We start from the raw sequence: 26,707 nt of genomic DNA, 5'->3' as shown, positions 1-26,707 counted from the left end.
CGCTCGCCTTCTCGCTTGTGAATTGTGATGATGGATGGGGGGCTGATTTATAAACACGCAAGTGGACGGATTCGGGCCGGAGTCGGACTCACCAAACCGATTTCTAGCCAGAAACAAAGCTAGCCGAAAATAAAGATTGGCATATATTTATCTATATCTTTTCTCTTATACGTTTTTATATGTTCTTGTATGCATTTCTTTTAGTCTTTCATTTCTTTATTTTTCGTTTTTCTGCTTTTTTCATTTTATTTTTTTTCCTTTTTAAAAAACTTCACCCATTTCAATTTATTTTTGATTTCATAAATATGTTCACAACTTCAAAAAATGTTTGTGTATTTGAAAAAATGATTGTGTTTTCAAATTTTTGTTCAGAGTTTCAAAAATTGTTCATAGGTCCGAACTATATTTGCTTTTTTTCCAAATGTTCCTTGGAGTTTCAAACAACGTTCATATTTTCAATGCAATTCATGCTTTCAAAAATTGTTTGTGTTTTCAAAACCTATTCGTGTTTTTTTAAATTGCATTAAAAATCTGTCCAGCATTTAAAAAATCATGTTTCCAATTTTTTCATATTTAAGGTTTTCAAAAAATATTGAGCATTTCAAAATTGTTCACCATTTTCAAGGAAAGGTTTCGAATTTTCCAAAACTGTGGCAAATTTTGACGATGCAGTGCTTTCTTAAATATTTTGGGCTTCCCATCAATCACCAGTAGCTATTAGTTCCAGTGGCTGGTAGCACGCGTTTAGTATTGGAGGTCGAGTTTTATTCCTAGCATGTGCACTGCATTTTTGGGATTTTTACCTCGCTGCTACAAAACACAGCTCGCTTAGCCCCAATGGGCCAGCCCAGTCGTGTGGACTCCTATGCGATGCGCTCCTACATGACATAAAAAAAGTTAGAGAAGATTGGCTTGAAGGCAGACCAAGCACTAGTTCGAACAGGGCGGAAAAGGCATGGTCACAACTATGGAAGATCAAGGTACCATCTAAAGTGCGAGTCTTTGTTTGGCGGCTCGCACAACACTCTTTCCCTTCGGGCTCAGAGATGCATCATCGGAAAATGGCCACTAGCCCTCGATGTGTTATTTGTCAAGCAGAGAATGACTCTTGGAGACATTCGTTAATAGATTGTACCATGTCACGTTGTGTTTGGGCATTACTTGATGAATCCCTCATAGAGCACATGTGCATGAATTCTTGCTCCGATGAGAAGGAGTGGCTGTTCCACATGATGGAGACTACAACACATGAAGAATTCATCAAAATTTTATTGACACTTTGGGCGATCTGGGGTGCGCGCCGAAAGGCAATTCATGAATCTATCTACCAAAGCCCGGTGACTATTCATGGTTTTGTTACCAGTCTCATTGCCGACCTTCAAATGGTGAACACAAAACTGGATAAAGCTGCTCCAAATCTACAAGCAGCAGCGCCGAGATGGAGGCCACCGCCGGAGGGCTGGGCCAAAATTTATGTTGATGGTGGTACAAACAAGATAGGATCAAAGGGAGCAGCTGCCGTCATATGCAGGAATGATACAGGGAAGTACCTGGGGTCTTCAGCGAGGGTATTGAACAATTGCACCGACCCAGCAACTCTTGAAGCAATAGCATGCTGTGAAGCACTGACTTTGGCGGAGGATTTAAACATTCAAAAAGTTATTATCGCATGTGATGCTTCCACAGTTATCAAGAACATCAATGAAGGTAGTAGATGCGAGTATAGCTCGGTTCTTACGGAGATTAAGGTGCGATCGAGACATTTTCTTAATGTTAATTTTGTGCACGAGGGTAGAGCAACAAACATAGAAGCTCACAATCTTGTGAAAGTGTTTTATCACTCGAACATGGTCGATTCCTATGGCTACTCCAGCCATGGGATCCCTCTATTGTACTTCCTGTTATAGAGCAATAAAATGACCGTGTGATCCTCAAAAAAAAACCTATACTAGTAAGCGTGCACGTGCAACGCACGTATCCTAATAAACTAAAATAAAAACATGAACTTTTGTATTGTTGTACCGAAACATTTAAATGTGCTGTCATACTCAATTTTTAATGTAATAATTTATTTTAGATTAAGTCATAGGTCTTGTTTGACGGTGAAAGATTTTCATTGTTGAAATGTTGTGATTCCAAAATTCAAAATACAAAAATGAAAAAACTCGTGCATGTAACACACGACCAATACACATGTCTTCACATAAAATTAACGATCACATAAATGTATTGTAATTGTTACTTATTACAAAAATACTTAAAAATAACAACTAAGCAACATTATCTAGTAATCATCATTTGATGATGATCCTCTCTGGAAGGCCATCTTTTGATTCGATCTATAATGCTTCGTTCTAAGACTGGGATATTGTTTAGAACTTCATTTTCTTCATACTTCAAAATATGAACCAAAAAGCGCTTCCTCAGTTCAAAATCATCCTACATATGCATTATATAACATTGTTATTAGAAAAAAACATGAGTAACGTGTGTAGAAATGAGCATGGTGTGAAATACTTACCTTGGGTACTGGAAAATGTAGTGTTCCATCATGCCATGAGTGCATTAAATTGAAAATCAAATAACCAGATAGGGGACTGCATGTATAAAATGTTACATGTGAGTTGAATGAATCAATTAAGAGTGTGATGTATTGACAATATTCTTACCCGTATGGATTTGTGGGAACAACAGGAACTTTGCATCCCCATTTCAAAATGTCATCCTTAAAGGCAGGGTTTGCAGTTTGAAGTGCAAGGTTTAGATCGTTGACCATAGTTTTAAGTATATGCTTTCCAAAAGTAGGTATTGAAAGCGGGTCCAAAATAGAAACAACTTTTTTTGTTGGTCCAAGATGAACAACAAAAATAGTCCAAGAATATCACAAGGCAATAAAATATGCAATGACGCATCAATCATTATCATTTATTAGGACCAAATAAACAATGACTTTGAATTGAAATCTTACCGTATCACATTCTGAGATATGATACTCGTTGCTATTAGGCCAACTATCAAATAGTTGTGCCAACATAGCAATGTCCATACCATCATGATGACTTGGGGACTCGTGCATACTGGGACATGGACTACAGTAATGTAAGAAAACATGAGTAGAATGAGGCAAACTGTAAAATGTGATTATAATAACTTACACAGAATCGTAGATCCATATATTGTGTTGGGACGTCTCTAGCAAGCTGGACGTCGTGGCATGCTAGTATCCTCACAGCCATGTTAAAACAATCAGCATCCATGTACTCATCATTCTTTAATATGTTCTTTAATTGTCTCAAGTTCAAACTAATAGGATAAGGTTGAGAGCTTTTCACCCATTCGCTCCTGTGAAATGGGAATTCTGTCAATTATAATTATACATGAGTAATAATTTATTAAAAAAAAGAATTGGAAAAATGTGTCTTACTCTAGCAAAGGGATATCATCAACCATGCTGATGAACAAGCAAAGTTCATCCATTAAGTCGTCGTTTGTTGGAGTGACAAACGGTGAAAGGATAAATGATTGCGAGATGAGCTCAACTTGTGATGATGAGTTGGATGCTTTGGGTTTGTTAGGAGGTCTTTCGACGATCATACAATCGGTGGGATCCGTGTTGGTTTCATCATCATCCAAGTCTCGGTTTCTTATATCATCATCATTGAATTCCGAGTCGACTAAAATGACAGCTAATTTTGTTCTAAAATCTGTCATATGAACCTAAAGTGAAGTAGTAACAAGACTTAATTTTCAAATAATGATAAAATACGAAATAATTAGTATCATGATATGATGCAAATTATACCTGTTCGGGAGTGTCAGACAGACTATCTCCCGTGAAGTACTCCATGTAATTTAACATCCAGAGACCACAAGATGACCTGGATGATTACAAATTTTTGATATGATTAATAACAAAAATATTATATTAATACTAAAATATTAGTATTATAAAATGATGTTGACCGAACCACAAGCCATATCGGACACGCTCGATTAAAAAGGAATTGAACAACGTTTGCCGCTAATTTAAATCAAATGACCAAAAGGGCTATCAATAAAATAATTGAATTTGTCAACACATATTTTTTATTATAAATCAACTGAACAAAAAGGATATCAATAAAAAAATGAATTTGTCAATGCATAATTTCTTTGAGAGGAACCCATATAATTATTCCTTCATCAAATGGGTTGTCGATCATAGATATTAAAAATAAAACAAAAGGGACACGGCCGATGATCCATTCGGCGACATAATTTGGCCACGCAAAAGAAACCAGAGGTTGCATTGCAAAAGGAAAGAGAGCAACCAGAGGAACACTAATGAGGAGCTTCGGGCGAAAAGAAAATTAAAAAAAAGAGCAGCTGGTGCAAAGTATCTCAGTCTCCCTGCACACTAATGTGGAGCAGTCGTCTTGTCACAACAGTATGTGTGCGTGGTGAGACGGTGAGAGACACTCACTTTGCTTTCTCCGCCGCACGCCGCCGGCCGCCTTGTGTGGAGCAGGGCGCACGCCGCCGGCTGCCTTCTCTCGAGCAGGGCGCATCCTCTCCCGCCACGACGTCTTCTGCCCCCCTCCCCCTCCCCGCACCACCACCACCACCACCACGGCCTCACCCCGTCTCCTATCCCCACGACGGCCTCGCCTCGCCGGCTCTTATCCCCACCACGGCCTCGCCCCGCCGCCTCCTCTCACCACCGCGGACTTGTCTCGCCGCCAACCCCGTGGATCTTCCCTAGATCGACTCTGCCGCCGCCATCATACTGCCGCAGAGCAGATCGAGATGCGAGATGCTGGACACGATGCGGGAGCAGGCATCTTGAATTGGACCGAGATCCAGTGCGTCGACCTCACACAGTCTCTCCGGGAAGGAGTTCGCAGCTCGCGTAGGTGTTCGGTTGCTGAAGGTATGTTGTTCGATTAGATGTTGTTAATGCACCTACAATTATCAGTGGGGATTTAGTCAGGTGACATTTTTTAGGAAACCATGTTGTGATAAAGCTTCTTAATTTGTGGATTTGAATATTGGGTGGCTTAATTTTTCACTATCAGCTAGCTCTAATTGATGTTGAGTCTTTGCTTTTTGAGACGTTGTAGTGTCGCAACCAAGTTGGTATCTGCACTGTTTCTATCAGAAATACATGTGAGTCCATTCTTTGACATCTGAACTTTGCTGATGCTTATGCCATTGTATGCACAACAGGCACCTTCACCACATTGTCATTCATTTGTGAGATGTTTCTGTTTCTCTATGTTGGCATGGATGCATTGGATATAGAGATTTGGAAGATTGTTAGCGGAACACATATACAGGTATGCTATATATCTGCTTCTTTCCATATGTGTAGTAACATATTCGTTGTTCAAATGTATAATATGCAGCCTAATGAAATGTATCGCCTTGAGCACCATTATATACGCCAGATCTAATGAGAGGTGCTGTGTGAATTGCATTGTCATACAATAAGGTAAAGAATTGCATTGGCATACCAAATCTGTTGATCAAATGTGCTTTAGGAATGCTATGCAGGGTAAAAATAAAAATAATAGCATACCAAATGTACCCTGTTAAGCATAAATGCTCTGAGTTATATTAGGAGGCATACCCATCGTTCTGAAGACTGCTCTTAATATATTCTTCTCTTTTCCGTGTTGTAACATCTAGATCAGTCCACTTATCGGATTTTAATCCCATGTGCTTGGATGCATATTTGAATAAATCCTCCAGTCCTTCTAGCTGGTGTACCAAAAAATGGAAAAAGTATAAGCATCACAAGTGAGAAATAAGAAAAAAAAAGCTTATTAGAAAAGATGGGGCAGTAGGATGAAGTGCAGACCGTATCAGTGAGGTCCTTGCGGCTCATGTATGGGCCTAGCGAGTCGAGCACCTGGACACATTTTTTTCTGGAATTTATAACACATAGGTACCAGTGAACATCCTTCATGTTTATTGGAAAGTATACCTGAAGAAAATGATTATTTTAGTTGTACTCGTACGTGGATGAATCGGTCATTGTAGCTGTAATTCATCCAATTATGTAGGACACAAAGACTAACCATATCATTTTCCAAATACGCTTTGGCTCTGTTTAGTACCCATGCTGGTGCAGCATCCATGTCATCTGAGGGCAGATAGCTACCGATCTTTATCATCTTTGAGATGCATGCATTCTCTAAGAACACACTTCCACCTGACCTTACTTGTAGATGCTCCGTAGCAGTCATGCAATTTATGTACATATTTATGACCTACAATTAAAAGCATACATAGTATATTAGACGACACATACTGATAATCAAATAGCATCTTCTAGTCGTAATGCGATAATAATAATAATATACTCACTTCGTCGCCAACCCATTCTCCGGGAGTTAGAAGAGATAGTAAATGTCTTTTTTTCAAAAATGCGTCGCCGATGCTCACTAAATTTCTTTCTTTGCTTGGTTCAGACCGGATATTTTCTATAACAGACCAATCATCGCCACTGCAGGCATAATCTGTCACGATGGCAATGATAACATGTAATGATAATAACACAAAAACAATAATGTAGCAGTACAAGGACATTGAATGTTTTGTTCCGTGCCTTGTGGAGAAACAACATAGTCTTGTGCCTTCTTAGGCTTGTTATGCCGTCGTTTATGTTTATTTATATGCACGAGCATTGTTAGCTCGTCCTCTATAATCTGAAGCCCTTCCGTGTCCCGTGTTTGTTCCAATTCCTCATCCTGAGCTGCCACCATTTGTTGACTTGTTTCGTTGTGGGTTAGTTTCTGAGAACAATATTGAATGAATTACCCATGTGTAGGATATAATATAATTAGAATAATTTGGGAAGATATAGTTGGAAAAGGAAAGTCACATGTGTATGCTCAGAATCTTCATCCTCTCTGTTTGCTATGTTTTCTTCAAGAATAGGTGTATATTCTGGGCTATCCATGCAATTATTTTCCTCCACTTCATTATTGTTGAGTATCTCACTTGTTTCGTCATCGCTAGGTAGCTGAAACCCATGGTAGTATAATATTATAAGAGCGTGAATATATTTTTGTAATGATATTGTACTAAGATAATTACAAACTGATCTTTGGCGTTAGACATGTGGAAAGAAAACTTGCCTCTGTTGATTCGGGGATTGTATATCCATCCTGTGTTATCACAGCATCAAAAAGCATGTTTAGTGGACCCTCCCTAATGGACTCTTGTGTAGCCTTTGTGGAGTCGGGATTTGTATCCTCTTGTACGGTTATCACCTCTTCAACCTGCATATTCTTTGTATCCTCCATAGTAGATTCTTCTTGTATCACCTCTGCCACCTCGGTGTTTGTATCCTCGTCTTTCTTTACATCTTCAATCTGCATATTATCTATATCCTCATCCTTTGCTACCTTATTGATGTTTTCCTGAAAACCCAAGCATGACATTTCTAGATAGAAAACCTTGTATAGGAAGAAGAGAGATATAATATGTCATTACCGTGTCGATGGCATCGGCAGTAGTACCAGATCTGGTTGGAGATTGACCCGCATGGGGCATCGATGACGATGGCGCCGACATGGACGATGACGGTGCTTCACCAAGGGCTAATGTGTGCGGCGCGGTGGAGAGACTTGTTGTGGCGGTTTGTTGGGATGCGGCTGAGAGATCGTGAGGGGGGTGGAGGAGGGGTCTAAAGTAATGGTATCAGGAAATATAAGGCATAATCGTGAGAGAAAGGAAATAAGGCAGAATCGTGGGAGAAAGGAAACTACTATCGCGATAATTGGGGACTCCTGATTGCTATCATCCCCGGATTTATCTGACGCCCAGAATCTTATCTTGTGCTTTTTTTATACCCCAGTTTGCCAAAATTACTAGAGTTATTTCCGTAGTGCATTTTATCTGCATAAATATTGGGTGTGGCCCACCTTCCTTCTGTAACTACAGGCTGTGTAATAATTCAGAGAAGGCACACCCTTTAAATATTTTTCAAACTTAATTTTTTGTTTTTGAAATTAAGGCAACTGCGGGGACTACCAACAGGCGGCGTACCTGCTACGTGTTGGTGATGAGCAAGCTAGCCAAGGGGCAGCATAGTGAATCGATGAAGAAGCTGGAATCCTAATAGGAGGAATATTTTCAACTGGTTTGACGCATGTTGGAGGAGGTATTCTCGCCCACTGTGGTTATCCAGCATTTTAGCCTGTTACATGCCTTATCTTCTTTTCTGAATTCTATATAGTATATTCTTTCGATTTTTTTCTGTAAAAACAAAGCATGTGAGCTCATCTGCTATAGATTCGGGAACAACATATGTGCAACATAGTAGTAATAACGCCTTTTAACTTCAATATATTCCATGAATGTCATAGATTCTTCCAGTTTTCATTACAAATATATCAGAGAGCATAGCACTTAGGCGTTCAAGAACATCTTTAATAGAACAGAATTCTGGCTGCTAAATTTAGATAGTACAGAATATACAACACAAAGTGTTCCTTATTATGGATGATCTGACACCATGACGTGGCATCATTCCACCATCTTCTTCTATTTGAAATAGGTTTACAAGTTGGCACATCTGGAGACCAATATAACCACATTAAAGCCTCAATTCTCCTGAACACGAAATATTTGTCAACCCTGAATCAGCAGAAATTATGAAGTGATTAGTGCATGGCAGGACTTACGGCTACTAAAATGATAAACTTCTAAGGAGCTTCTTTCATAAGTTGGTTTTCAACACAAACATGGTAGGGGAAAAGAAATATTGGAATAATGCACTTGCCTCATCTCTCCAAAACATCTTTGTAGACAATGTTCTTGGTGCTTTTCCCGAATTTATCGACATCCTTGTTTGGCTTGGCCAAAATCCATGTTGTCTCTCTCGACACTCCTCTTGACAATGCAACATATAGCTGACTATGTGAGAATACTGGCTCGAGAAGGTAAATGCCAACATTTGGGATGGTCTGACCCTGTGCCTTGTTAATTGTCATCGCAAAACTCAGACGGATGGGGAACTGTTTTCTCTTAAGTTTGAAAGGAAGTGAGATGTCCTCCGAGGGCGACATAGGGATCCTAGGTATAAACACCCTCTTTCCAGCATACTGACCACCAACAATCTCTGCATCGATTGCATTATCCTGAAAGGCTCTGATCATAAGCCGTGTTCCATTGCATAGACCATTATGAGGGTCGAGGTTCCATAGCAGAATGACCGGGCAGTTGACCTTTAATTTCAAAACATGTGGGGGCAAGCCATTTGGTGTGATCGAGTTCAAAAAATCAATTGTGTAATTATTCTGTAGGTCATCCTCGATTGAGTCAAAACTATGGTATAACTTTTCTTCACCTGGAAACCTGGAGATCATCTTGTCATTCAGGTCATCGACATGATCGTTCTTGGTCGATAGAATAGCACGTGCACTCATGTACTTTCTGGATGTAGCATTGGCATGCAACGATGGGAAGACATCTTCGATGAGCATGTTAATAGCTTTTTCATCCTCGGTATAGCCAATGACAATGTCGTCAGGGAGACGGACATAGTCGTCGCCAATTGTCTCTTCAGTTCCATTGCCTATCCTTAGGAGGTATTCCGAGAACCAAGGATCAGCCTGTGCCCGCATATTGCGTGTGAGACGTATCTTGCGGGTCTTCTCCCAAAGATAGGATCTCAGAAGTGTAGCATCCGTGATCTGCGCTCTTGTCACACGTCTCACAACGGGTAGGACCTGCCTGAAATCACCACCAAAGACGACAACCTTTCCTCCAAACGGCAAAGAACATTCCATTATATCCTGTAGTGATCTATCAAGCGTCTCAACTGCTTGACGTTTTGTCATAGCGACTTTGTCCCAAATTATCAAGGACGCCTGTCTAAGCAACTCCGTTGTACCACTTTGTTTTGTGAAACTTGTTGGGGAACGCAGTAATTTCAAAAAATTTCCTACGCACACGTAAGATCATGGTGATGCATAGCAACAAGAGGGGAGAGTGTTGTCTACGTACCCACGCGGACCGACTGCGGAAGCGTTGACACAACGTAGAGCAAGTAGTCGTACGTCTTCCCGATCCGACCGATCCAAGCACCGTTACTCCGGCACCTCCGAGTTCTTAGCACACGTACAGCTCGATGACGATCCCCGGGCTCCGATCCAGCAAAGCGTCGGGGAAGAGTTTCGTCAGCACGACGGCGTGGTGACGATCTTGATGTTCTACTGTCACAGGGCTTCGCCTAAGCACAGCTACAATATGATCGAGGTGGAATATGATGGCAGGGGGCACCGCACACAGCTAAGGAACGATCACGTGGATCAACTTGTGTGTCTAGAGGTGCCCCCCTGCCCCGTATATAAAGGAGCAAGGGGAGGAGCCGGCCGGCAAGGGTGTGGCGCGCCAAGGGGAGTCCTACTCCCACCGGGAGTAGGACTCCTAGTTGGACTAGGAGAGAGAGGGGGGAAATAGGAGGAAGAGAGGAAGGAAAGGGGGGGGGGGGCGCCGCCCCCCTTCCCTTGTCCTATTCGTACTAGGAAGGGGAGGGGCGTGCGGCCACCTCTTGCCTCCTCTCCTCTTCTCCCTTAAGGCCCATGTAGGCCCAATGACCCCCGGGGGGGTTCCGGTAACCCCCCGGTACTCCGGTAAAATGCCGATTTCACCCGGAACAATTCCGATGTCCAAATATAGGCTTCCAATATATCAATCTTTATGTCTCGACCATTTCGAGACTCCTCGTCATGTCCGTGATCACATCCGGGACTCCGAACTAACTTCGGTACATCAAAATGCATAAACTCATAATAACTGTCATCGTAACGTTAAGCGTGCGGACCCTACGGTTCGAGAACAATGCAGACATGACTGAGACACATCTCCGGTCAATAACCAATAGCGGGACCTGGATGCCCATATTGGCTCCTACATATTCTACGAAGATCTTTATCGGTCAGACCGCATAACAACATATGTTGTTCCCTTTGTCATCGGTATGTTACTTGCCCGAGATTCGATCGTCGGTATCCAATACCTAGTTCAATCTCGTTACTGGCAAGTCTCTTTACTTGTTCTGTAATACATCATCCCGCAACTAACTCATTAGTTGCAATGCTTGCAAGGCTTATGTGATGTGTATTACCGAGAGGGCCCAGAGATACCTCTCCGACAATCGGAGTGACAAATCCTATTCTCGAAATACGCCAACCCAACATCTACCATTGGAGACACCTGTAGAGCTCCTTTATAATCACCCAGTTATGTTGTGACGTTTGGTAGCACACAAAGTGTTCCTCCGGCAAACGGGAGTTGCATAATCTCATAGTTATAGGAACATGTATAAGTCATGAAGAAGCAATAGCAACATACTAAACGATCGGGTGCTAAGCTAATGGAATGGGTCATGTCAATCAGATCATTCAACTAATGATGTGACCTCGCTAATCAAATAACAACACTTTTTTCATGGTTAGGAAACATAAACATCTTTGATTAACGAGCTAGTCAAGTAGAGGCATACTAGTGACACTTAGTTTGTCTATGTATTCACACATGTATTATGTTTCCGGTTAATACAATTCTAGCATGAATAATAAACATTTATCATGATATAAGGAAATAAATAATAACTTTATTATTGCCTCTAGGGCATATTTCCTTCAAAACTGCACATACTATTGTCAGTGAGCTTGATTGGTATTTTGAACCGAGAGTGTGTTGTCCGTCCTCCAGGCATTATCGATGCTGCAATACCAGATGTAGCAGTTGCAATCGCCATTTGGCCCATGGAACGCACCTTAGCAAGCAATGCCTTGTACAGGTACGTCTTCCCAGTGCCTCCTGGACCATCAACAAAGAATATCTGGCTTTTTTGTTCATCACATGATCCATTATGTCATTGAAACCAGCCAACTGCTCATTGTTCAAACTGCTAAATAGATCTAGATGTTCTATGTCCGCGGTGATTTGCCTCTCTTCTGTTACCTCTCTGTACTCACCGTCATAAGAACCATCGGTCTCTACCAGATCCGGAAGTCCATAGTTTTTAATATCCTTTCCCATGGATTGCAACATATCCCTAATATCTCTAAGGACCATCTGCTCAAGTATTGACTCATTTGATTCATTAAGACGGTAATCCTCACACATTGATGGTAGATGTTTCTCTCACAATTGTCGGATTTCTGTTGCCTCGCAAAAAACCAATATAGCCGCAAACAACCGTCTTAGGGCACAAGGCATCTGAAATGTGGCCGCCTCTATCATGCAATCATCAAGAGTCTTGTCGTGCTCAATGAGGCCTAAGTGTTCACATGCCTCTCTAAAGGAAGTGCACATGTTGTCATTTACTATTTTTAAATCATCAAATGAAGTGGCACCTCGGACATGACTTAGCAACACACGCAAGTAGTACCTCTCTCCTTCAGCAGGGTGTGCGTAGACAAGTCTTCCAATCTGTGATCTGTTATTTCTTCTCTTCTGCCACTTCTTTTTTCCAGCTATCCATCTATAATGCTCTGGAAACTCTATGTACAACAATTTCCGTGCTTGCGGAATCTTCCGGTTCATCTCAAAGTACTCGGTAAGCATGGACCTAGATGAAGATGGTCGAGCGACAACATCTTCTAGATTTTCACCAGATTTAAATGCAATTGTATGCATATTTGGCAAATGAAGTTGGAGCTGCAGCACTGATGGACTGACACCAAACATTTTAAAACCAAAAATCCTGTAAATAGCCTCTGGAGGAGATACATAGCGTGCATCCCTATATTGTCGGATTTCATTGATGATTCCACCATCATTGATTATGTCCTGCTCAAAAGCAAATGACGTTCGATCATGGCCTTTATAGATGTACTTGAACAAATACTTCACTGCCTTGATGCTCGAGCATGCTTCAACATTAATGTGGCAGTTGTATCGCATAAGCAGACAAGGGTTGTAAGGGACCACCCATCTATTGTCCAAATTGGCTCCTCTGATCCTAACTCCATGCCCATTGTCCCTCCTCCGATAGATGGGATAAGAGTCTCTCCCTTGTTGTGTGGCATCACAAAAATCTCGCGGATAATGGAACCTACATTGTCCATCAATCACAAAAATCTCCCACTTGCACTAGAGTCAATAATCTAGATTACACAGTAATGATTCTAACACCCATGGAGCCTTGGTGCTGATCATGTTTTGCTCGTGGAAGAGGCTTAGTCAACGGGTCTGCAACATTCAGATCCGTATGTATCTTGCAAATCTCTATGTCTCCCACCTGGACTAGATCCCGGATGGAATTGAAGCGTCTCTTGATGTGCTTGGTTCTCTTGTGAAATCTAGATTCCTTTGCCAAGGCAATTGCACCAGTATTGTCACAAAAGATTTTCATTGGACCCAATGCACTAGGTATAACACCTAGATCGGATATGAACTCCTTCATCCAGACTCCTTCGTTTGCTGCTTCCGAAGCAGCTATGTACTCTGCTTCACATGTAGATCCCGCTACGACGCTTTGTTTAGAACTGCACCAACTGACAGCTCCACCGTTTAATGTAAACACGTATCCGGTTTGCGATTTAGAATCGTCCGGATCAGTGTCAAAGCTTGCATCAATGTAACCTTTTACGGTGAGCTCTTTGTCACCTCCATATACGAGAAACATATCCTTAGTCCTTTTCAGGTATTTCAGGATGTTCTTGACCGCTGTCCAGTGATCCACTCCTGGATTACTTTGGTACCTCCCTGCTAAACTTATAGCAAGGCACACATCAGGTCTGGTACACAGCATTGCATACATGATAGAGCCTATGGCTGAAGCATAGGGAACATCTTTCATTTTCTCTCTATCTTCTGCAGTGGTCGGGCATTGAGTCTGACTCAACTTCACACCTTGTAACACATGCAAGAACCCTTTCTTTGCTTGATCCATTTTGAACTTCTTCAAAATCTTGTCAACGTATGTGCTTTGTGAAAGTCCAATTAAGCGTCTTGATCTATCTCTATAGATCTTTATGCCTAATATGTAAGCAGCTTCACCGAGGTCTTTCATTGAAAAACTCTTATTCAAGTATCCCTTTATGCTATCCAGAAATTTTATGTCATTTCCAATCAGTAATATGTCATCCACATATAATATCAAAAATGCTACAGAGCTCCCACTCACTTTCTTGTAAATACAGGCTTCTCCGAAAGTCTGTATAAAACCAAATGCTTTGATCACACTATCAAAGCGTTTATTCCAACTCCGAGAGGCTTGCACCAGTCCATAAATGGATCGCTGGAGCTTGCACACTTTGTTAGCTCCCTTTGGATCGACAAAACCTTCCAGTTGCATCATATACAACTCTTCTTCTAGAAATCCATTCAGGAATGCAGTTTTTACATCCATTTGCCAAATTTCATAATCATAAAATGCGGCAATTGCTAACATGATTCGGACAGACTTAAGCATCGCTACGGGTAAGAAGGTCTCATCGTAGTCAACCCCTTGAACTTGTCGAAAACCTTTTGCGACAAGTCGAGCTTTGTAGACAGTAACATTACCGTCAGCGTCAGTCTTCTTCTTGAAGATCCATTTATTCTCAATTGCTTGCCGATCATCGGGCAAGTCAACCAAAGTCCATACTTTGTTCTCATACATGGATCCCATCTCAGATTTCATGGCTTCAAGCCACTTTGCGGAATCTGGGCTCACCATCGCTTCTTCATAGTTCGTAGGTTCATCATGATCTAGTAGCATGACTTCCAGAACTGGATTACCGTACCACTCTGGCGCGGATCTCACTCTGGTTGATCTACGAGGTTCAGTAGTATCTTGATCTGAAGTTTCATGATCATTATCATTAGCTTCCTCATTAACTGGTGTAGGTGTCACTGAAACAGTTTTCTGTGATGTACTACTTTTCAATAAGGGAGAAGGTACAGTTACCTCGTCAAGTTCTACTTTCCTCCCACTCACTTCTTTCGAGAGAAACTCCTTCTCCAGAAAGTTTCCGAATTTAGCAACAAAAGTCTTGCCTTCGGATTTGTGATAGAAGGTGTATCCAATAGTTTCCTTTGGATATCCTATGAAGACACATTTCTCCGATTTGGGTTCGAGCTTATCAGGTTGAAGCTTTTTCACATAAGCATCGCAGCCCCAAACTTTCAGAAACGACAACTTTGGTTTCTTTCCAAACCACAGTTCATAAGGCGTCATCTCAACGGATTTTGATGGTGCCCTATTTAACGTGAATGCGGCCGTCTCTAGAGCATATCCCCAAAACGATAGCGGTAAATTGGTAAGAGATATCATAGATCGCACCATATCTAGTAAAGTACGATTACGACGTTCGGACACACCATTACGCTGTGGTGTTCCGGGTGGCGTGAGTTGCGAAACTATTCCACAATTTTTCAAATGTACACCAAACTCGTAACTCAAATATTCTCCTCCACGATCAGGTCGTAGGAACTTTATTTTCTTGTTACGATGATTTTCAACTTCACTCTGAAATTCTTTGAACTTTTCAAATGTTTCAGACTTATGTTTCATTAAGTAGATATACCCATATCTGCTTAAGTCATCTGTGAAGGTGAGAAAATAACGATATCCGGCACGAGCCTCAACATTCATCGGACCACATACATCTGTATGTATGATTTCCAACAAATCTGTTGCTCTCTCCATAGTACCAGAGAACAGTGTTTTAGTCATCTTGCCCATGAGGCACGTTTCACAAGTACCAAGTGATTCATAATCAAGAGGTTCCAAAAGTCCATCAATATGGAGTTTCTTCATGCGTTTTACACCGATATGACCTAAACGGTAGTGCCACAAATAAGTTGCACCATCATTATCAACTCTGCATCTTTTGGCTTCAACATTATGAATATGTGTATCACTACTATCGAGATTCAATAAGAATAGACCACTCTTCAAGGGTGCATGACCATAAAAGATATTACTCATATAAATAGAACAACCATTATTCTCTGATTTAAATGAATAACCATCTCGCATTAAACAAGATCCAGATATAATGTTCATGCTCAACGCTGGCACCAAATAACAATTATTTAGCTCTAATACTAATCCCGAAGGTAGATGTAGAGGTAGCGTGCCGACCGCGATCACATCGACTTTGGAACCGTTTCCCACGCGCATCGTCACCTCGTCCTTAGCCAATCTTCGCTTAATCCGTAGTCCCTGTTTCGAGTTGCAAATATTAGCAACAAAACCAGTATCAAATACCCAGGTGCTACTGCGAGCATTAGTAAGGTACACATCAATAACATGTATATCACATATACCTTTGTTCACCTTGCCATCCTTCTTATCTGTCAAATATTTGGGGCAGTTCCGCTTCCAGTGACCAGTCTGCTTGCAGTAGAAGCACTCAGTTTTAGGCTTAGGTCCAGACTTGGGTTTCTTCTCCTGAGCAGCAACTTGCTTGCCGTTCTTCTTGAAGTTCCCTTTCTTCTTCCCTTTGCCCTTTTTCTTGAAACTAGTGGTCTTGTTAACCATCAACACTTGATGCTCCTTCTTGATTTCTACCTCCGCAGCTTTCAGCATTGCGAAGAGCTCGGGAATAGTCTTGTTCATCCCTTGCATATTATAGTTCATCACGAAGCTCTTGTAGCTTGGTGGTAGTGATTGGAGAATTCTGTCAATGACGCAATCATCTGGAAGATTAACTCCCATCTGAATCAAGTAATTATTATACCCAGACATTTTGAGTATATGCTCACTGACAGAACTGTTCTCCTCCATCTTGCAGCTATAGAACTTATTGGAGACTTCATATCTCTCAATCCGGGCATTTGCTTGAAATATTAACTTCAACTCCTGGAACATCTCATATGCTCCATGACATTCAAAACGTCGTTGAAGTCCCGATTCTAAGCCGTAAAGCATGGCACACTGAACTATCGAGTAGTCATCAGCTTTGCTCTGCCAGACGTCCATAACATCTGGTGTTGCTCCAGCAGCAGGCCTGGCACCCAGCGGTGCTTCTAGGATGTAATTCTTCTGAGCAGCAATGAGGATAATCCTCAAGTTACGGACCCAGTCCGTGTAATTACTACCATCATCTTTCAACTTTGCTTTCTCGAGGAACGCATTAGAATTCAACGGAACAACAGCACAAGCCATCTATCTACAATCAACATAAACAAGCAAGATACTATCAGGTACTAAGTTCATGATAAGTTTAAGTTCATTTAATCAAATTACTTAAGAACTCCCACTTAGATAGACATCCCTCTAATCCTCTAAGTGATCACGTGATCCAAATCAACTAAACCATGTCCGATCATCACATGAGATGGAGAAGTTTCATTGGTGAACATCGCTATGTTGATCATATCTACTATATGATTCACGCTCGACCTTTCGGTCTCCGTGTTCCGAGGCCATATCTGTATATGCTTGGCTCGTCAAGTATAACCTGAGTATTCCGCGTGTGCAACTGTTTTGCACCCGTTGTATTTGAACGTAGAACCTATCACACCCGATCATCACGTGGTGTCTCAACACGAAGAACTTTCGCAATGGTGCATACTCAGGGAGAACACTTCTTGATAATTTAGTGAGAGATCATCTTATAATGCTACCGTCAATCAAAGCAAGATAAGATGCATAAAAAAGATAAACATCACATGCAATCAATATAAGTGATATGATATGGCCATCATCATCTTGTGCTTGTGATCTCCATCTCCGAAGCACCATCATGATCACCATCGTCACCGGCGCGACACCTTGATCTCCATCGTTGCATCGTTGTCGTCTCGCCAATCTTATGCTTCCACGACTATCGCTACCACTTAGTGATAAAGTAAAGCATTACATCGCGATTGCATTGCATACAATAAAGCGACAACCATATGGCTCCTGCCAGTTGCCGATAACTCGGTTACAAAGCATGATCATCTCATACAATAAAATTTAGCATCATGTCTTGACCATATCACATCACAACATGCCCTGCAAAAACAAGTTAGACGTCCTCTACTTTGTTGTTGCATGTTTTACGTGGCTGCTACGGGCTTAAGCAAGAACCAATCTCACCTACGCATCAAAACCACAACGATAGTTTGTCAAATAGACTCCGCTTTAACCTTCGCAAGGACCGGGCGTAGCCACACTTGGTTCAACTAAAGTTCGAGAGACTGTCGCCCGCAAGCCACCTATGTGCAAAGCACGTCGGGAGAACCGGTCTCGCGTAAGCATACGCGAAATGTCGGTCCGGGTCGTCTCATCCAACAATACCGCCGAAGCAAAGTATGACATGCTGGTAGGCAGTATGACTTATATCGCCCACAACTCACTTGTGTTCTACTCGTGCATATAACATCAAACCATAAAACCTAGGCTCGGATGCCACTGTTGGGGAACGCAGTAATTTCAAAAAACTTCCTACGCACACGCAAGATCATGGTGATGCATAGCAACAAGAGGGGAGAGTGTTGTCTACGTACCCACGCAGACCGACTGCGGAAGCGTTGACACAACGTAGAGGAAGTAGTCGTACGTCTTCCCGATCCGACCGATCCAAGCACCGTTACTCCGGCACCTCCGAGTTCTTAGCACACGTACAGCTCGATGACGATCCCCGGGCTCCGATCCAGCAAAGCGTCGGGGAAGAGTTTCGTCAGCACGACGGCGTGGTGACGATCTTGATGTTCTACTGTCGCAGGGCTTCACCTAAGCACCGCTACAATATGATCGAGGTGGAATATGATGGCAGGGGGCACCGCACACGGCTAAGGAACGATCACGTGGATCAACTTGTGTGTCTAGAGGTGCCCCCCTGCCCCGTATATAAAGGAGCAAGGGGAGGAGGCGGCCGGCCAGGGTGTGGCGCGCCAAGGGGAGTCCTACTCCCACCGGGAGTAGGACTCCTAGTTGGACTAGGAGAGAGAGGGGGGAAATAGGAGGAACAGAGGAAGGAAAGGGGGGGGCGCCGCCCCCCTTCCCTTGTCCTATTCGTACTAGGAAGGGGAGGGGCGTGCGGCCACCTCTTGCCTCCTCTCCTCTTCTCCCTTAAGGCCCATGTAGGCCCAGTGACCCCCCGGGGGGGGGGGGGGGTTCCGGTAACCCCCCGGTACTCCGGTAAAATGCCGATTTCACCCGGAACAATTCCGATGTCCAAATATAGGCTTCCAATATATCAATCTTTATGTCTCGACCATTTCGAGACTCCTCGTCATGTCCGTGATCACATCCGGGACTCCGAACTAACTTCAGTACATCAAAATGCATAAACTCATAATAACTGTCATCGTAACGTTAAGCGTGCGGACCCTACGGTTCGAGAACAATGCAGACATGACTGAGACACATCTCCGGTCAATAACCAATAGCGGGACCTGGATGCCCATATTGGCTCCTACATATTCTACGAAGATCTTTATCGGTCAGATCGCATAACAACATACGTTGTTCCCTTTGTCATCGTTATGTTACTTGCCCGAGATTCGATCGTCGGTATCCAATACCTAGTTCAATCTTATTACTGGCAAGTCTCTTTACTCGTTCTGTAATACATCATCCCGCAACTAACTCATTAGTTGCAATGCTTGCAAGGATTATGTGATGTGTACTACCGAGAGGGCCCAGAGATACCTCTCCGACAATCGGAGTGACAAATCCTATTCTCGAAATACGCCAACCCAACATCTACCATTGGAGACACCTGTAGAGCTCCTTTATAATCACCCAGTTACGTTGTGACATTTGGTAGCACACAAAGTGTTCCTCCGGCAAACGGGAGTTGCATAATCTCATAGTTATAGGAACATGTATAAGTCATGAAGAAAGCAATAGCAACATACTAAACGATAGGGTGCTAAGCTAATGGAATGGGTCATGTCAATCAGATCATTCAACTAATGATGTGACCTCGTTAATCAAATAACAACACTTTTTTCATGGTTAGGAAACATAACCATCTTTGATTAACGAGCTAGTCAAGTAGAGGCATACTAGTGACACTTAGTTTGTCTATGTATTCACACATGTATTATGTTTCCGGTTAATACAATTCTAGCATGAATAATAAACATTTATCATGATATAAGGAAATAAATAATAACTTTATTATTGCCTCTAGGGCATATTTCCTTCAAAACTGCACATACTATTGTCAGTGAGCTTGATTGGTATTTTGAACCGAGAGTGTGATGTCCGTCCTCCAGGCATTATCGATGCTGCAATACCAGATGTAGCAGTTGCAATCGCCATTTGGCCCATGGAACGCACCTTAGCAAGCAATGCCTTGTACAGGTACGTCTTCCCAGTGCCTCCTGGACCATCAACAAAGAATATCTGGCTTTTTTGTTCATCACATGATCCATTATGTCATTGAAACCAGCCAACTGCACTGCTAAATAGATCTAGATGTTCTATGTCCGCGGTGATTTGCCTCTCTTCTGTTACCTCTCTGTACTCACCGTCATAAGAACCATCGGTCTCTACCAGATCCGGAAGTCCATAGTTTTTAATATCCTTTCCCATGGATTGCAACATATCCGTAATATCTCTAAGGACCATCTGCTCAAGTATTGACTCATTTGATTCATTAAGACGGTAATCCTCACACATTGATGGTAGATGTTTCTCCCACAATTGTCGGATTTCTGTTGCCTCGCAAAAAACCAATATAGCCGCAAACAACCGTCTTAGGGCACAAGGCATCTGAAATGTGGCCGCCTCTGTCATGCAATCATCAAGAGTCTTGTCGTGCTCAATGAGGCCTAAGTGTTCACATGCCTCTCTAAAGGAAGTGCACATGTTGCCATTTACTGTTTTTAAATCATCAAATGAAGTGGCACCTCGGACATGACTTAGCAACACACGCAAGTAGTACCTCTCTCCTTCAGCAGGGTGTGCGTAGACAAGTCTTCCAATCTGCGATCTGTTATTTCTTCTCTTCTGCCACTTCTTTTTTCCAGCTATCCATCTATAATGCTCTGGAAACTCTCTGTACAACAATTTCCGTGCTTGCGGAATCTTCCGGTTCATCTCAAAGTACTCGGTAAGCATGGACCTAGATGAAGATGGTCGAGCGACAACATCTTCTAGATTTTCACCAGATTTAAATGCAATTGTATGCATATTTGGCAAATGAAGTTGGAGCTGCAGCACTGATGGACTGACACCAAACATTTTAAAACCAAAAATCCTGTAAATAGCCTCTGGAGGAGATACATAGCGTGCATCCCTATATTGTCGGATTTCATTGATGATTCCACCATCATTGATTATGTCCTGCTCAAAAGCAAATGACGTCCGATCATGGCCTTTATAGATGTACTTGAACAAATACTTCACTGCCTTGATGCTCGAGCATGCTTCAACATTAATGTGGCAGTTGTATCGCATAAGCAGACAAGGGTTGTAAGGGACCACCCATCTATTGTCCAAATTGGCTCCTCTGATCCTAACTCCATGCCCATCGTCCCTCCTCCGATAGATGGGATAAGTGTCTCTCCCTTGTGTGGCATCACAAAAATCTCGCGGATAATGGAACCTACATTGTCCATCAATCATGCACGGACAACTTTTTTTCAACTCACCACAGGGTCCGTGTAGCATGTGTTTGACGAACAGCTCATGCAGAACTGGGTGTTTTTCTTTGTCAGGTATCTCTGCGGATATCACCCAATCATAGTCATCCGGGGTTGCCAACTTGCTATTTGCTTTCATGATTAAAAGTATATGCTCATGAGGGAGGCCTCGTTTCTGAAACTCTGTGACATGTACATAAGCTGCGACTTGTCCGAAATGCTTACCCTTAATTAGCAAGTCCATCATATCTCGCTGTTTAGCCCTGTATACCCTTGCCACCAGGTCTAGACGGTCTTGTGGCAGTTGTCCAGGCGTCAGATTAAGTGTTATCTCCTCCCAGTAGGGATTGCAAGTCATCGTGATAAAATAATCCGGTTTACCCCACCGTTGGACTATTGCCATTGCATCGAGGAACCTTCGCTGCATGTCGCGATCACCACCAGGAAACATGCGTGGAAGCACGATTCTCTTACCAATCCGATCACCACGTGACTCGCCGGCAACGATGGTGTCAACAAGACCCTGTAACAGTATACTTGGTCATGGAAAAGGCATGTTTTTCAAAATGTTGATGTAGTAGGATGTATTAGTATAAACGCAAGCACGATACCTAGTAGAGGTCAGCTCGTATAACCTTTTGATTCTCTGGCTTTGAGTACCAGTCCAGCCTCATAGTCTCAATCTTGATATACATGTCAACAGCCCACTGTTGGAAAAGGCGTCCACCGAACAAGACGATGTTAAAAAGCTTCTTCCTGACCTGTAGCTTGAAGCAGTAGTACTCCCTCGCACTAACAAATTTCCTGGATTGTGTTGCATCCACCTCATTGTCACCAAAATCCTCATCTTGGTTATCCTCATTATCATCTACAATATCGAATATAAATACAAGTATAATGGCTGGAATCATAATGATTGACAACATAAGATTTGTTTATTAAGAATAAGTGGTACACTATAATGACCGGCACCTGCATGTAAATCATTGGCATGGTCTTCATCTGGAACAAAATTCCCAACTTGTTCCCTTTCATTAATCAAATTATGTTCTGTTTTGTTGCGGGAGCAAGACATAAGTTTTTATTCACCAACACAGTAAGTAGATAATGCCATAACAATTTAATAATGAACATCATACCTGCATGTAAATCAGTGACTCGGTCTTCATCTGGCCCAAAGTTGCCAACTTGTTCCCTTCCACCCATCAAGTTTTCATCTGCTTGATAGGTGGACAAAGACAAATGTTATTATATTTATAAAGATAGTATGTAGATAACACAACAATAATGAATAAAATACCTGTATGTAATTCAGAGGCCCGGTTTTCTTGCAGATCTGAATAATGCGCCGGATATTGGTTTGTGTCATTGTGTTCCTGAACATATGGCATCTAGCGATTCCAACCTGTCTCCCCACGTGGGAAAAATAGTGGATATGACAATGGATCATAGCACCCATAGTATGCTCTAATGTACAGGGCCCGGTCGCCTTTTTTGCCATGCACAACAACACTCCTGTCAAAACAATTTTGTGGGTCGCTCCCTTCAACCCATATAGCTGCCACCTGAGAAGTCGTTGGGGCATTATACCTACATTGATCCAACTTGATATCTGTGTTTAGTGAGATCTTGTACTTATCTAGATTTGGAATGGACCCAAGGCTCTTGAAAGCCCGTGCATAAGGGTTCGGCTCTAGTATTAGCAGAGTTTTACGTATGAGTTCTATATTCAGATCTGGAGACCTCTTAGCCATGTGCACCAAGTTATGATCTGTATCATAAATATAGAGCTGCAAATGCCTAGGACCATTATCAGCCGGCACCAGATCATCAAGAGCGTGGTACAACCCCCCACATGCACGAAAGGTATATACGCCGGTTCCTGCCGCAGTGCTTACTCGATGATCAAGGGTGACTCCAAGACTTGTGAATGAGAAGTGAGAGTTCAAATACCGTATGTTGTCTCAAAAATATTTAGCATCGTCATCACCTTGACTTGTGAACAGCCGTTTCAACTCATCCGGAACCTCAGGTGTAAACAAACCTACTTTCCCCTTTCTGCAACAAAATGCAGGTCCCTCATACTGAAACCACAATGCTCCACAGTGGAGGCAGTCCCTAACTTTTCTAAGGACGTGGTGATTTTTGGATAGGTTCATGTACACCATAGCATGAGGATCATTTGTGTGTGTTCCATCAGTGTGACGTTGTTCAACTCGGTAGGATTCAAACTCAATATCTGGAACAAAATTTGAATATTCAGGCACCATTTGTTATAGAAATGACAATATTATATTATATGGTAACTCATCATAGCAATAATGTACCTTGGTGGGCGAACATCCTAGCTTCTTCATCAAGCTCAAGGTATTCAGCTTGTAGAAGGTTTCCGTCTCCACAACATTCTATAGTAGGCAAATATTAGTTTGTAGAAGATATCGTATATTAAAGACAGAACCATGTATGCATTAATGCGAACCATCAATATTGTTTGTGTTGCCATCCGGCTCCAGTATTCCATATGCATCATTGTCGTGGCCGTTGCCTGACAGAATATTCAGCTTGTAAAATGGGCAAGACTGAGCGATGAATGAAAGGAATGAACCAAGTAGTAGTCAATTAAAGCACCATTATAAGTGTCGATGGGATTGTGTCCACATGACGGCGCAGTAAGTATGTTGTCTGGGCTCATCCTCCTTCGAGAGTTTTGTATCCGATACGTATCATTTGTGTGTAGCCAATCACAATCTTCATCGGCTACAGAAACATTGAGTGGCTGTCAGTTAGGAAATCAAAGTTTGGATAAAAAGTGTTTTATGTACTGTGCATCACCTGTTTCGGATTGATTTTGTTCTCCAGCTGTAAGGACTATTGTTGACGATTTGGATCGCCTCCGCTTGTCACGTAGGCTTTGCAATATCCCTTGCTTATGTTGCTCATACCTGGCATTTTCCCTCTGCCTCTTGAGTGCTTGTTTTGCTTCTGTATATCAAGTGATAATTAGGTATAAGACAAATTGAACAACCATTGTTTTTTACTCGATATGATAGTTAATATGAGCCACAATTGACTACCATATGAATTGCTTCCTCTGTAGGCTTGAAGTGGCGGTCGTAACACAGTCAGTTGGGAGGACCCAATGCCAGAGTCAAAATTGTTGACATTTTCTTTGTTAGAAACGGCTGTATCTGGTGTTCTTAATGAAGCTGGACCATGAAGTTGAGTTAGATCACTCATTATCACATCAACAGGTATGCCTGCATCATAATTGTATGTACAATATCAGTTGTTGACACACAAACGCCGGTGGGTGACACACAAATATCAGTTGTAGGACAACACATGACCTTCAGTGGCTGTTGTGTGCTGTTGGTGAGTGACAACAGACTGCACACTTGGCCTCTCCACAGTGTCTAAATCTGTCAGAAATAACACTTAATCAACATGATTTTACTTGTCATTCACGACATGCATGATAAAGGACAGGTAAAATGGAGTAACCAGGTGACATGGCCCCGGATGGCTTTGATGGAGTGTTGGTTCCAGTTACAATAGCGGTGGTAGCCTTCTTATGATCCCTTGCCTCTTGTCGTTTTTTTAATATTGCATCCCTATTTAGTGCATACCTCTCCCTTTCCCTTTGTCTCTTCCGCTCTTTTGGATCTGTTGGTTGACCTGCGGGGCAATGACATATGCTGGATTTACAAGATATAAGTAGGCAAGAGTAGGTGATAACTGTATATTTACCTGAATTGCTATTGTTTGTCACATCCTGAAAGGGAGTACGTACTCCACTACGCTGAGAAGATGCCATATTGTCTTCTCAATGATTTTTTTTGTGAATTTCAACCCTTCGGCAACTCAGTTTGACATGTTGATCATGATTGTACTTTAAGTATGACATTTTAGAGTACAAATTATAGAATGTCAGATTAAAAGAGCAATTACATCTATCTTTTGCCTCATCTTCCACCTTGCAAATTAATCTGATCTAACCTGTGCACTGGCAGGGGTGATGACACCGGAGGTAGGGCAGCACGCCGGCTGGAGGCCGTCCACCGGGTGGAGGACGTCGCGGGCACCTGGGGCGAGGGCGGCATCGCGAAGATGCCGGGGTGAGGAGAGGCAGCAAGTTGGGTGGAGGATGTCCAGCGGGTCGAGGACGTCGCGGAGACCAGGGGCGAGGACGGCGGGGCGGCTGGCCGAGCGAGGCGGGGCTGATGGCCGAGGCGAGGTTCGTGGACTGATGCTGGCGTTGATCGTGGAGTTTTGTGGTATGGTGGCTGCGTTGATTGTGGAGGTATGTTAAATTCCCTGGAGGGGTCATCGTTGGGCTCTGTAGCATCCTGGACGGGAGAGTCTGCCGGCAGAACATTTCTTTTGAACCGTAGATCTGATTGTAGTTTGCTGGATGTAACATGGACAGTTGGATGTAACTAAGTGGGTTTGATCGGACGTGGGGGGTTATCCCGTGTGCACTTTCCGGTGTGGACGTAGGGAAAGTAATGTTTGGTCTTTTAATAGTAAGTATAGATATAGACTAGTACAAATGCCCGTGCGTTGCACCGGGCGAAAAAAGAGGCACAACCTGCTTCATATTTCATTGTGCACCATTTTATATATCCAATTTTATTAAACATCGATAATAAAGTAAAGCTGATTATTACTTTTTGTAGAATTAATTTTGGGCATGAAGAAGCCAACTTAGCATTCTTCATAAGATGGAAGAGCAGTTTTGCATGGATTAATTTGTTAGTCATCTTTTTGGCTTTTCTGGAAAACATGAAAATTTCCTCATTTTTAATAGAAGTTAAGGTTTACGTAAAAATTGGAACACTTCTTTAAAAATAATAAATGTTTATGAAAATTAGAACATTTCTTAAAAAACACATTTTTAACATGTGTTTTTTGTTTAAAGAATGTTTTGATATTTTTGTACATTTCTAAATGAATTTTTTTAGTAAAAATGGAACTTTTGGGGGGAATTTTTATGATTTAAAAAAATGCAAACCTATTTTTTTGAAACAATAATAGTGTGAACATGTGTAAGACTGAACATTTTTAAACTAATTTCTTCAGTAAACAAATTGAATCGGCCACATGCAAGGTCGGGTTCTCACGTACTTGGAACAATATTCTTGAAAAGAATGCTTGATTTACTAACAATCGCATGGCGATGGCTGAGTAG

The 26,707-nt window shown here is 42.1% G+C and overlaps 1 long non-coding RNA gene across 4 annotated transcripts; it reads left to right on the top strand.

Annotated features, from left to right (window-relative positions):
• The first annotated feature begins 4,395 nt into the window (after positions 1–4,395).
• LOC123063240 (uncharacterized) lies at positions 4,396–26,187 on the top strand. Of its 4 annotated transcripts, none has more exons than XR_006430213.1 (6): positions 4,398–4,909; positions 5,206–5,315; positions 8,003–8,149; positions 24,617–24,770; positions 24,854–25,079; positions 25,530–26,187. It is a non-coding gene; the product is annotated as an uncharacterized lncRNA (long non-coding RNA). The 4 variants fall into 4 exon arrangements; XR_006430212.1 differs by having other exon boundaries at positions 24,848–25,079; XR_006430214.1 differs by having other exon boundaries at positions 4,396–4,909; positions 24,617–25,076.
• The last annotated feature ends 520 nt before the right edge of the window (positions 26,188–26,707 follow it).

Source organism: Triticum aestivum, chromosome 3A (assembly GCF_018294505.1).
Source record: "Triticum aestivum cultivar Chinese Spring chromosome 3A, IWGSC CS RefSeq v2.1, whole genome shotgun sequence".
NCBI lineage: Eukaryota > Viridiplantae > Streptophyta > Magnoliopsida > Poales > Poaceae > Triticum > Triticum aestivum.
The sequence above is the reverse complement of the archived record's forward strand: the minus strand, read 5'-3'. Positions and strand labels throughout refer to the sequence as shown.